Below are 11,295 nucleotides of genomic sequence, written 5' to 3'. Positions count from 1 at the left end.
CTTCTTGGCCGTCTTATATATATATACAAGAATATCGCAAATCTAGTAAACACTCGAGGATTCACGAACCTTCAAGAATGTGACGTGTTACTAGCGTCACGTGACCCCCGCTGTCGTAACAATAGGTTTTCGACACTTTAGAGTATATATTCTAGGTGTACTCCCACACATCTACTTGATCCTAGTGTCATGAGCCCTTTAGCTAATACCTAAATTAAAACATAAAAAATAGTTTATAACACATGAATAAAAAGCGTGTTAGGCTAGAGTGAATTATGAAGTGATTGAACTTATTCGTCAGGTAATGAATATTCATTGCAAAATTTAGTCTGTACTTATGCTACTGTCAGCCACTTAGTTAGTTCAGAGCTGTGAACATCCAGTTTATAAAAATAAAACGATTTTGGTTTTAGTAAAGTCGACTGAACTTTGCATTATTCTTTTAATCGAAGAGTAAGAAATAATCAAAAAAAATCGGCCGACAACAAAAATCATTAATACAATATAAAAAAATTTTCAACATGAAACTCTCTTTATAAACCCACGTTATCCAAAGGTTTGTTCATAGACGGAGGAACTGAGGGAGGGGTAGGTCACCTCAATAATTTAAACTGGGGGTCTCAAATACGACTTGTCCTCCCCTCCAATATCTTTTTGACAAAAAATTTTTATATAGACTATTTTTACACAGTCGGCTCAATTTGACAGCCGAAATGAAATGAGAATGCTGTTCTTTAGCAAATTATAAACATTATGCTGTTTGTAACATTCTGTATATCTGTATAATGTGTACACTGTTTATTATCTGAAAAATTATGATTACTTCTATGACTTATGATTCTTTAGCACACAGCGAAGAAATTAATTTGCATTTTGTATGTCCAATATAGTACTTGTAATTACAAAAACAACGCGTGTCAATCAGTCGGTGCGTTGGTGTGTGCTAGCTCATACGGAAACCCAATATTCCTGTTGCTAATTGTATAATGGTACTTTTACGTTTATACGAGAGTAAAAGTGAATGACGTTTAACGTGCATTGTTTTGTACAAGTGCAAAGCTACGACGCCTATAACATTAAATGTAAAGGCAATTACTTCAGTAACACAAACAAACACGCAAGGAAACATACTAAGTTAATTCTTATCCTTTCCATGACTTATAAATAACGCAATATTATTACATCCCAAAACAAATTCCAATAGGCGTCTAAAAATCAACAGTTAGGCCTAAAATTTAAATATGCTTCGTACGCAAAGCACGGGTTTACTTGCTTCGTAATCTACAGCAATTAGATACTCTACATTTTGAGAGAGAAAATAATTTCAGATGATATACAAACAGAGGTTTCGTGACAGCCCCCAATTTTATTTATATAGCACCTGTAAATTATATTATCATATTCATTTTCTGGGGTTATGCCCCAGACCCCCCTAAATTGAGCTGTACAACTATACACCAATGTATACAACTATGATTTAGACACACATACACCAAGAAATTTACAAAAACACATGACAACAGTTAACTTTTTACACTTCTCTATACCATAATTTTAAAAATTCAATATTTTATAACTATTATACCTTTTCAACCTTCTCTATACATTAGCTTAAAAATCGGCCTAAACTTTAATACGCTTGGTACGCAAGGAACGAATTTGCCCGCTAGGGGAAAATATTGCATAATTTCCATAATTGGTAGTAATGAATCCGACCTTTGTTAATTTTTCAAGGGAGAGTAAAGAAAAAACGAGTTGATTCCATTATGGAAAGAGAATGAAAAATAAGTGAAATAGCAACAAATGAAGAAAGCTGATTTTTACATTTCTTAACAATATAATTTTAAAAATTCAAAATTTTTATTTTTTTAGTCAAAGATGGCGAATATCCATTAGCACAAAGGGTTTACGTAAAAAAAGAAAAACAATGTGTAGAGGGATATGTTTCGTTTATAGTCATTCCGCATGTTCCGTCTCTTTGCTTTAAATCTAAATACAACAACTCCATATTGTTCTTAATAGGTTTTTTTTCTTTCTTTCATGTCCAACTACACAATACTCCAATATAATTATTTTTAGGATTTATCTATTTAAAACATAAAACCTTCTCATATATATATATATATTATTCCACTAAATAATGCTGAATATGTAAGAAATTTCTATGGGCTTTGGCTCGATGTCGCAACACACCCTTCGTACGTGAGAGGTCGAGGATTCAATTTTGTCTATAACCATATTTTTTCCCAAACAGTTTTCGGTTGTCAAATAACTATAGAATATACATCGTACACGCAGCAGGAGTTTATCCCTTAGTTGTTAAATAATATTTTAAATAGTTTTTATTAACTGGTAGACAGTATTCATTTACAACTGCCATCCTTTTAATGATTTGGATATTCCGACGCACCAGTTTGTTTGCGACTAGAAATGACTTAAGGAGTGAGTATTTCTTGGTTCAAAATATGAGAATTCGTTTGTTTGCCACACAATGAACTATCTGTGCTGTGCCCACTACCAAAATATGAGGAGAAGGAAAAATCAAACTATGTGTTTTAATTTTGTGAAACACAGATAGCAGAAAAGTAAAAGATATTTGTTAAACGTAATTCTTAGTATCTGGAATAAAATGAACATTCTACTGTTTCGTTGTATCAGCTGAAAACAATGATCAGTTGTAGTTTTGGTTTTATTCAACATCAGATAATAAGTTCTGTACGAAATGGTGAATATAGAATTTCACCTCTTTGTTGAACTTCTTACATTTTTATATTAAAAATATTGATAAATTGGACAGAAAACTCTTTGAATTTTCTACTGACGTTGTTTGAAACTCACAGCTGGTTTTCACTTTATGAAAGAAAAAATACAAAATTTATTTTCTTGCTTTTCTCTCACATTTACTCCGATAGAAATCATAGGAGTATATATATATGTGTGTGTGTGTGTGTGTGTGTGTTTAAATATTCGTCTCAGTTGGTTTATATTCGTAAAGGTACGTATTACATTTCATTTCAGCTAATAGCGTCGCCATGACCATAAACTTTTAAGTGCATTCCAGAACACAAAGTTGCCACAGAATAATAAAAAATAATATAGTATGGTTAACGTAGCTGAACGATTTTCATACAAGAAATATTATATGTGAGTTCTTCTTAAGCCGCTTTATTACGAAAAAGTATTTGTATCTTTTTCATACACATTTTCTAAAGCTGTACCATCAAAGCTCGTATGAACATATTTTTTTACTTCTTGGTGTTGTTTGGTTTGAAACAAAAAATAAAGAAAAACACACACACATGGGTCTTATGGATAAGAAAGTCGTGAAATCCATCCGTATAGCTTGTCCCAGATGTGTTCTATGGGTCTGAGGTTCAAAGAAAATGGTAGACATTCCATTTCCTCTTCGATGCAGACATTGATGATATGCATGCGGTAAGGGCGACTGTTATCTTCCATTTAAATTATTTTAATATTTGGTATTTTCAATCTAAGCGACTGATTTATCGATACATGGACAAACAGTAAGGTGAGAGACCCAAACGTTCAAGCATATCCGCCCCCTTAATATAGAAATGGTAAGGAGAAGGAGGGCAGCAATTTAAAATGAAATCAGATCTAATGATCCCCAGCAAAATACCAGATAATCCACACCAGGAACCCATTCTAATACTCATTTCTATAATTCCTATAATAATAGAGTGTAATTCCTAAAATGAGGTACAGATCATTTCACCCATCAGAATATGTGCTTCTTCTTACCATGGGTGAGCCATTTCCGGATGTTTTATGTTTAACATAGGCACAGTCGACGCAAAGTTGTCTTTGTGTATGAAGGCGCTAATCATGGAAAACAAGAATCGTTATAGGCTTGATCGTCAGATTTAATTTTATTTTTTTAAGTATTTCACACAAAGTAAATAAAGTTCGGGTCTAATAATCGGTGTGTCCACCACTGCTTGAGTCAGTTAGTATGTTTCACCACTATGTGAGTCAGTAAGTGTGTTTCACAATTGTGTAAGTACTGCTTCTCTAGAAATAAAGATAAGGTTTAGCAGGTGGTGTGTTTCATCATTGTGTGAGTTAGTCAGTGTGTTATACCACGATGTAAGTTCTATTTCTCTAGAAATAAAGATTTGGTCTAGTTGACGGTGTTTTCCACCACAGTGTGAGTCTTGCTCCTCCAGAAGTAAACAAGATAATATAGCATAGCGGTTTCTAATTTATTGAAGCAAATATTGTGGCTTTAAGAAGGACGTCGTTCGTCACCTGTATTTGCACTGCATATTGTACTTTTTTATATACATCTTAACTAAATCTCTTAGCTCATAAACTTTCTTGGTTCAATACATCATTTATGTACTATTACATGTTATATAGAATATATTTCATGAATTTCCGACTTATGTGAGTCACTTAATGCGTTAGTTTTTTACTAATATAAAGCTAACCATATCTGATAAGACTTGAGCTTTTTCATAAATTCGACCATATATGGTAAAACTTATAATGCAAAATCCACTATAAAAATAAGTTATGAAGTATCAAATAACCAAAACTCCAGAATATTTTATTAAAATACCTAATATTTCGCCATAAAGGTTTCGCTAGAGGTACACTTAGTATTGCAACAGATTTTGTTAGGTTACAGAAGATCTCAAGATTAAAAGTAAAAGTAACGTTATCAAGTGAGGAAAACATATAATAATAAATAATATCTCGCACAATCAAGTATTTTATACAAAATAACTCCAAGCGCTATTAGAAGGAAACAGGCCTTAAAATAAGTAAAATAATCAACAAACTAAAACATAAAAAAGTATAAATATATATATGTCAATATTATGTAAGTTTGGTTGTACTACTAAACTACTTTTGTAGATAAAAAGAAGCTGAGAAGTCGACACATTTATGATGTGGGAGTCTCAGCTTCATTGTTTTGGGAGTGATAATTTGTTCATAGACTTGCTGAGAAATAAAACATTTTGATGTATTTTTATATATTTGAAATAACATACATTTATTTCTATAATGCTTGACTTATTCTATAACTATGTAACATTATTTCATCCATTATCTAATGACTCTAGTTATCTATAATCTCATTTTCAAAAATCATTATGGCTAAACATTTTTATAAGCTTAATTTTTAGCCTGCTAGATATTTGTTGTTCTCAAACCCTCTTACGTTCTTTTTTTTCGAATACTCTAAAAACTAGGCTTATATTGGAGGTTTATACACAAATTACACTATATTGAACAGCGACATTACAAAGCCACCCATATTAATCAAACTTGCAAAAGAAATATTTATCCCAAAATTCAAATTACCTTATGGAGTTTGTCAGGGAATCAATTGACACAATAAATATGTTATACGATGTATATGACCACAGGCATATTTCTTCCTTTCTGAAGAGTATGGATTGGTCCTGTGGCAGAGCTCTCGAGTTGGAAGCTGGTGAACTGGATTCAAATCTGTGAAATGCCGCAAATTATTCCCACACTTTAATCTATGGATACTTTATAAGAGTGATAGTTAGTCCCATAACGTTGACTGTGGGTGTTCTAGGGTGCAACTGATTGACTGCCTTCTTTCTGGTCAGTAACTCAAATTTTGGGACGGCAGTAGACAGCCGTAGTAGCTTTCCCATAAATACAAAATACAAATACTTTGATTGCCATGACTATGCATTATTTCATGAAACCTCAATTTTTATTATAACAAACTTCTCCAAAGGATGGCGAGGTCATTCTCAGACCACATATCTTGACAAACTTTTCAAGAAACCCTTCACTGAATGTAAGCGTTCGCATATCATTCCAGATTTAAGTGATTCAAAATCTCAAATGTCCATTGGAACTACGTCCGTAAGACGTGATAGATATGTTGTTGATTGCGATTCCACTGTCTTGAGCCAACTTTTTGTTTTATGAAAATAGCTACTAATTTCGAGGTATTGTTGGAAACTTAGTCTTATGAGGCTTCATCATTTTCAAATCTTTGTTTATTATCTTGTTAACCAGGAAGTATACCTAACTTCATCACAATGACTTTTTGAAACGAGGAGTTATCTTTCGTAACCATAATCTTTGTATTGTAAGCAAAGGCATTGCTTTGGATTAGGCTGAGGGTGGTTATGTACCTTATTGCTGTCTCAAATGTATCGTTGTCAAGATTTTCCTCTTCTGTGGATAACGCTGAAGACTCCTTTCTTCCTTGTACTTTGGCTCTACAACACTAAACAATATCGCTATACGTCATAGGTCTATCCTGGCGGCATTGTACTGTAAGAGGTCGGAAAATCGCTGTGAGCTGAATATATATGAACTAAACATGTCCCACGTGGCACCATGGTTTGAATGAGAGAAGAATAGCTATTACATTAGCATATTTGCAAATCGCCATTATAAAGTTATGATGCCGGTTCACATGTATATTTTACTAATATAAATTGCTTTCTCTCATATTGATCTTACAAATTCTAATGATTGTTTACTTTCGCTTGCCAATTCTAGATACAATTCACATTTATTCATTGTGCACTTACAATTTTTTTTTCAAATATCAAACTTATCATAACTATTAATCGTGCACCATTTTTATTGTACTGTTATACAGGTTAGCTGTTACATTCAAAATGTGGGATCTGCACGTTTGTTGGTTCTTTGATGAGTACATTCTCTCACATATCAAATATACCAGTAAAACTTTGTGTGTATAACTATTATCTACACTCATATTGAATTTATCAAATCTTTGTTCCCGTTACGAAAATTCAGAGTTCGATACCCTGTGGTAGATAATGCATAGATAGCTCATTATGGAGCTTTGTGCTAAAAATACAAAAAAAAAAAAACAACGAGTCTTGGAAACTCCAGATTTCTTGGTTGCACTACTATTTAACTTATTCAGATATTTCATAAATCATCTTTCATTTAATGATAGCTAAAATAATGTATTATATTAGGCTTTGACGTGAAATACCAACCTTCCAAAGCGGGTTTTGGAATTCTATAGCTGCTTTGAATAATATTCAAAACGAAATAATTTTACTGCCCCCCAAGTTTTACATGGCTATTTAAAGCAACTACGTTCCATGATAATTCATCCGATATATAAGCATCTCTTCTATCGTCTGCTCTTACTCTATGAAAAATTGATCGGTTTGATGTATAGCGCCACACAGCGGAAGACCGTTATCCGGAGAATTATAAGTGATTCTGTTCATCAAAGCGCTGCAGTTGACGTCAACTTCTGGACGCTTAGAGATCTCTGCTTTAGAGGAGCTGACGTTGCAATTGGGCGATCAGAAAACCTATTATGAATACCTTTGTCATCTGTAAGTTTTGAATTTATGTGTTTGCATCAGTTTACTTGCTACCTATACTCTACAACAAAAACTAATCTAATTATTTTGAGTACATTTGTAACGTTATACATGATCTAGGACTTTAACTCAATGAAACTTAATATTTTTTTATTTAAAATTACAAGAAATTTTCGTTTTATATTCGATTAATAGGACAAAAGTATTCTTTGTTTTCCTGTTTCAAATCAGTATTTGATCTCTTATTTTGGGGATTTTTATTTGATAAAACTTGAAAAAAAACCGGAGAAATTAAGTTTACGTAGTCTAGAGAAAGAACTAAGCACGAAGAACGATTTTAAAATAAGTACTTTACTTTTGAGTTTTAACTTAAGTTGAATAAACAGTTAATTTATGTATTTTATTAACGAATCGATGAAGTTTTGAGTAAATACAGTTTGTAGTCTTTATGCCTTCTAAACAAGAATGATCACCTTGAAGAAAGTCGTATGAGGTGTAGTTGTATGTAACACCTCTGCTGTAGTAGAGCAAACATTTGTTAATTAGAATGTCACTTGCTTGCTTTATCAACAGCTTTCAATAATGATAAGGTGAAAATAGTTAAAACAAATATTTGTTGAGTCGTTAACATTCACAGTATGGTCACTTTTTTTTCTAAAAAAGCAATATACAAATTAATTGAATACACAAAAGTAAAGTCGAAAGTTTATGATCTGTAAAACACATTGTTTGTTTACTTTAAATTTGCGCAACAATTCGATTAGACACAAACATTCTAGAAATAATAAAAATGAATATATAAGAAATTGTTCAATTGGGGTATTGGATGAATATTTCATCAATTTTAATACATATATATATATTTTGTTTAGGCATGTATGACTTCCTAATAACTGTGATTATTGTGTTAGCATCATAAAGAAGGGAACAACTGATTTATGTTATGCATATCTTTTAAGCTTTATACATCGCATGATCTTGTAATTTTAGTTTTTCTCGAGTAACATTTTACTGTAAAGTGTATAATTTTTCTTTATAAACCCATACTCTAGCTCTCTTATTGTGATATAGCGTTAAAGGCTTCCAGCTACCCAATAAACTCAGCTTTTAACTTTTCAGTTTATTATTTGTCAAATTTTACTTATTATCTAACAAAAATTGTCCCAAAGGTGATTAGAAATACAGTTTGAAGTCTTAGAAGTAAAATGGTTATATATTTGAATATTAAAAACAGTTGAACATACCACAATAATGACTCTATATGTTTCGGTAGCTTCCGCTACCATCATCAGGAGTAAAAATCTATGCGAACAGCGGGTTTTTATACACGAATGGTTGGACTCAGTGTAATTCACCGGTGTAACATGAATACTGCACATATGGAGTCAATATTTCTCTCAAAATTCATTACTACTACTAGCCAACCATTCATCTCTATTTAACAAATGATTATTTAATTTACAACACAATTTCAATAGATTCTCTGATATTAAAATCATTTACTGTATTGAGTTCATTTAAAATTATTGTTTTATATCACTGTATTGAGTGACCTGTTTCTGCAACAAGTTCGGCCAGCGGAGAAATTAACATCTTTTTATTAAATACATAACCTTTATGTTCATTAATGCGGTATTTCAAATTACGTTTAGTTTGGCCAATATAGTTTTGTTACATTCACATATAATTTGATATATACCTTTTTGTAGAATATCTTTTTTATCTTTGGTGCTTGGAAGTATTGTTTCGATTTTATTAAATGGCTTAAAAATGGGAAAAAATTGTTTTCTAAATACATACGTTGGCAACTTCACTAGTTATACCGTTTACATATGTTAATATCACTATACTAGTTATCATAAACACTGTTTAATATGACAGTATAACCTCTATCATTAGCAATGACTTTTATGTAACTTAATTAAATTTTTAAATGAATGGAATCGGGAAAATTCTAACTGCTTTGTTTACATAAGTTGAAAAGCTGCTAACTTTTGATAAAATGGGTGGCACGATCGTTGATGTGGCGGCATGGAAACTAAGTAAGGTTTTCTTTCGGTAAACAGTTGTAGAAATAGTTCTATTATTATTTCGTTTTACAAGTACGTCTTAAAAAGGTAAAAATTATCTTGTTCAATTTCATAAGTAAACTGGATAGGTTTAAAGAGATAAATATTATTTAGGTAATCAGCAATTATTTTTAATAAGGTATCTCCATTCCACCAAACCAAGAAGGTGTCGTCAACAAATCTAATCCAACAATCAAGTTTTAAAATTGCATCATCAAGAGCAATACGTTCTAAATTGTCCATATAAAGATCACATAAAAGTGGAGAAAGAGGAGAACCCATAACTAACCCATTATTTTGTTCATAATATTTCTCATTAACTTGGAAAAAAGAATTTTCAGCACATACTCTGGTTAGATTAATAATTTCAACAACCTCAACCGGGGAAATGGAAGCTTGAATTAATGTATCATGAAAATAATTAATAGCATCTTCTACCAGGACTTTAGTAAACAAAGAAACCATATCAAATGATACCAATTTGTCAAAAGCATTTAGATTAATGTTCTTAATTTTGTCAACAAATTTAGCGGAATTGCTAATATTATATTTATTCTTATTTCTCAAATACGAAAATATTGACTCCATATGTGCAGTATATAGAGTCATTATTAATTTTTTAGATTTTGTTGTGTAATGTAAACGTTGTTTTGTCTGTATTTTTAAATAGTTTTTTGCGCAGTTTTGCCCTATTTATATTTTATATTTTAACTGAATACCAAAAACAGCTGAACTAAACAATATAAATACTAGCACAACTGAATACTAAAAATATGTGAGCATACCACACTACTCACGAATATAAATACTAGCACAACTGAATACTAAAAATATGTGAGCATGCCCCACTAATCACGAATATAAATACTAGTACAACTGAATACTAAAAATGTGTGAGCAAACCACACTACTCACGAATATAAATACTAGCACAACTGAATACTAAAAATATGTGAGCATGCCACACTACTCACGAATATAAATACTAGCACAACTGAATACTAAAAATATGTGAGCATGCCACACTACTCACGAATATAAATACTAGCACAACTGAATACTAAAAATATGTGAGCATACCACACTACTCACGAATACAAATACCAGCACAACTGAATACTAAAAATATGTGAGCATGCCACACTACTCGCGAGTGTAAATGTTAAAACAACTGAAGACCAAAAATAGCAGAGCATACTCATTAGCGTAATTTCCTTTTTTATAATCACCTTCACTCTCTTCTGACATGTTCTTTCTTAACCATCAGTTTTGTAGATATAATAAGGCTCATGTTAACCTTACATTGGGTTCCGAAACCATTTTATGATCAGCCGTGAAATTTCAGCTATCATCTGTCCAGCGCATTTTAAATATGTCACATAAAGGAGTTTAATACGTCGGTATATGAGGAATTTAACTAATATATATATATATATATTTATATACTCTTTCTACTGGAAGCAGATTAGTAGTTGTGCTGGTACCTAGATTGCCGTAATATCATATTATTTCAGCAGTTTGGTTGTAAATGTTATGTTAAACGTAAAACATATATCAGATATGAAAGCATTTCTTGACCAACTGGACACTGCACTTTTGTCAAACCTTACCATCGACTAAGTTAGACTGGTGATGACTTGGATAAAGTTCTTATCTAGTGTGACTTGAATACATTTCACGCTGCAATACTTCTAGAATGGAAAGATATATTATAATTCTTACACGAGTTAATGCTATACTTATGTTATCAATTTAAAATTCAATGGAAAAAATATTATTGCTATAGAACATTTTACTAAGCTCATCGTTTCAGGTTATTAGTTTTCACCTAAATACACAAGTAATTCTAATTGGGACAATTAAAAAAAAAAAAAACAAGCAGATTATTTTAATAA

General features: G+C 31.6%; 1 protein-coding gene across 1 annotated transcript in view; it reads left to right on the top strand.

The window, feature by feature from the left end:
* The first annotated feature begins 7,261 nt into the window (after positions 1–7,261).
* The window catches only part of LOC111085257, a 172,740-nt gene continuing 168,706 nt past the window's right edge, over positions 7,262–11,295 (top strand). The window contains exon 1 of the mRNA XM_022382962.1: positions 7,262–7,343. The gene's annotated coding sequence lies outside the window, so the exon portion shown is untranslated. The remainder of the gene's footprint in view (positions 7,344–11,295) is intronic.

This window comes from Limulus polyphemus, unplaced genomic scaffold (assembly GCF_000517525.1).
Source record: "Limulus polyphemus unplaced genomic scaffold, Limulus_polyphemus-2.1.2 Scaffold296, whole genome shotgun sequence".
In the NCBI taxonomy this organism is placed as follows: domain Eukaryota; kingdom Metazoa; phylum Arthropoda; class Merostomata; order Xiphosura; family Limulidae; genus Limulus; species Limulus polyphemus.
Note: the sequence above shows the minus strand (reverse complement) of the source record. Positions and strands in the feature narration are given on the sequence as shown.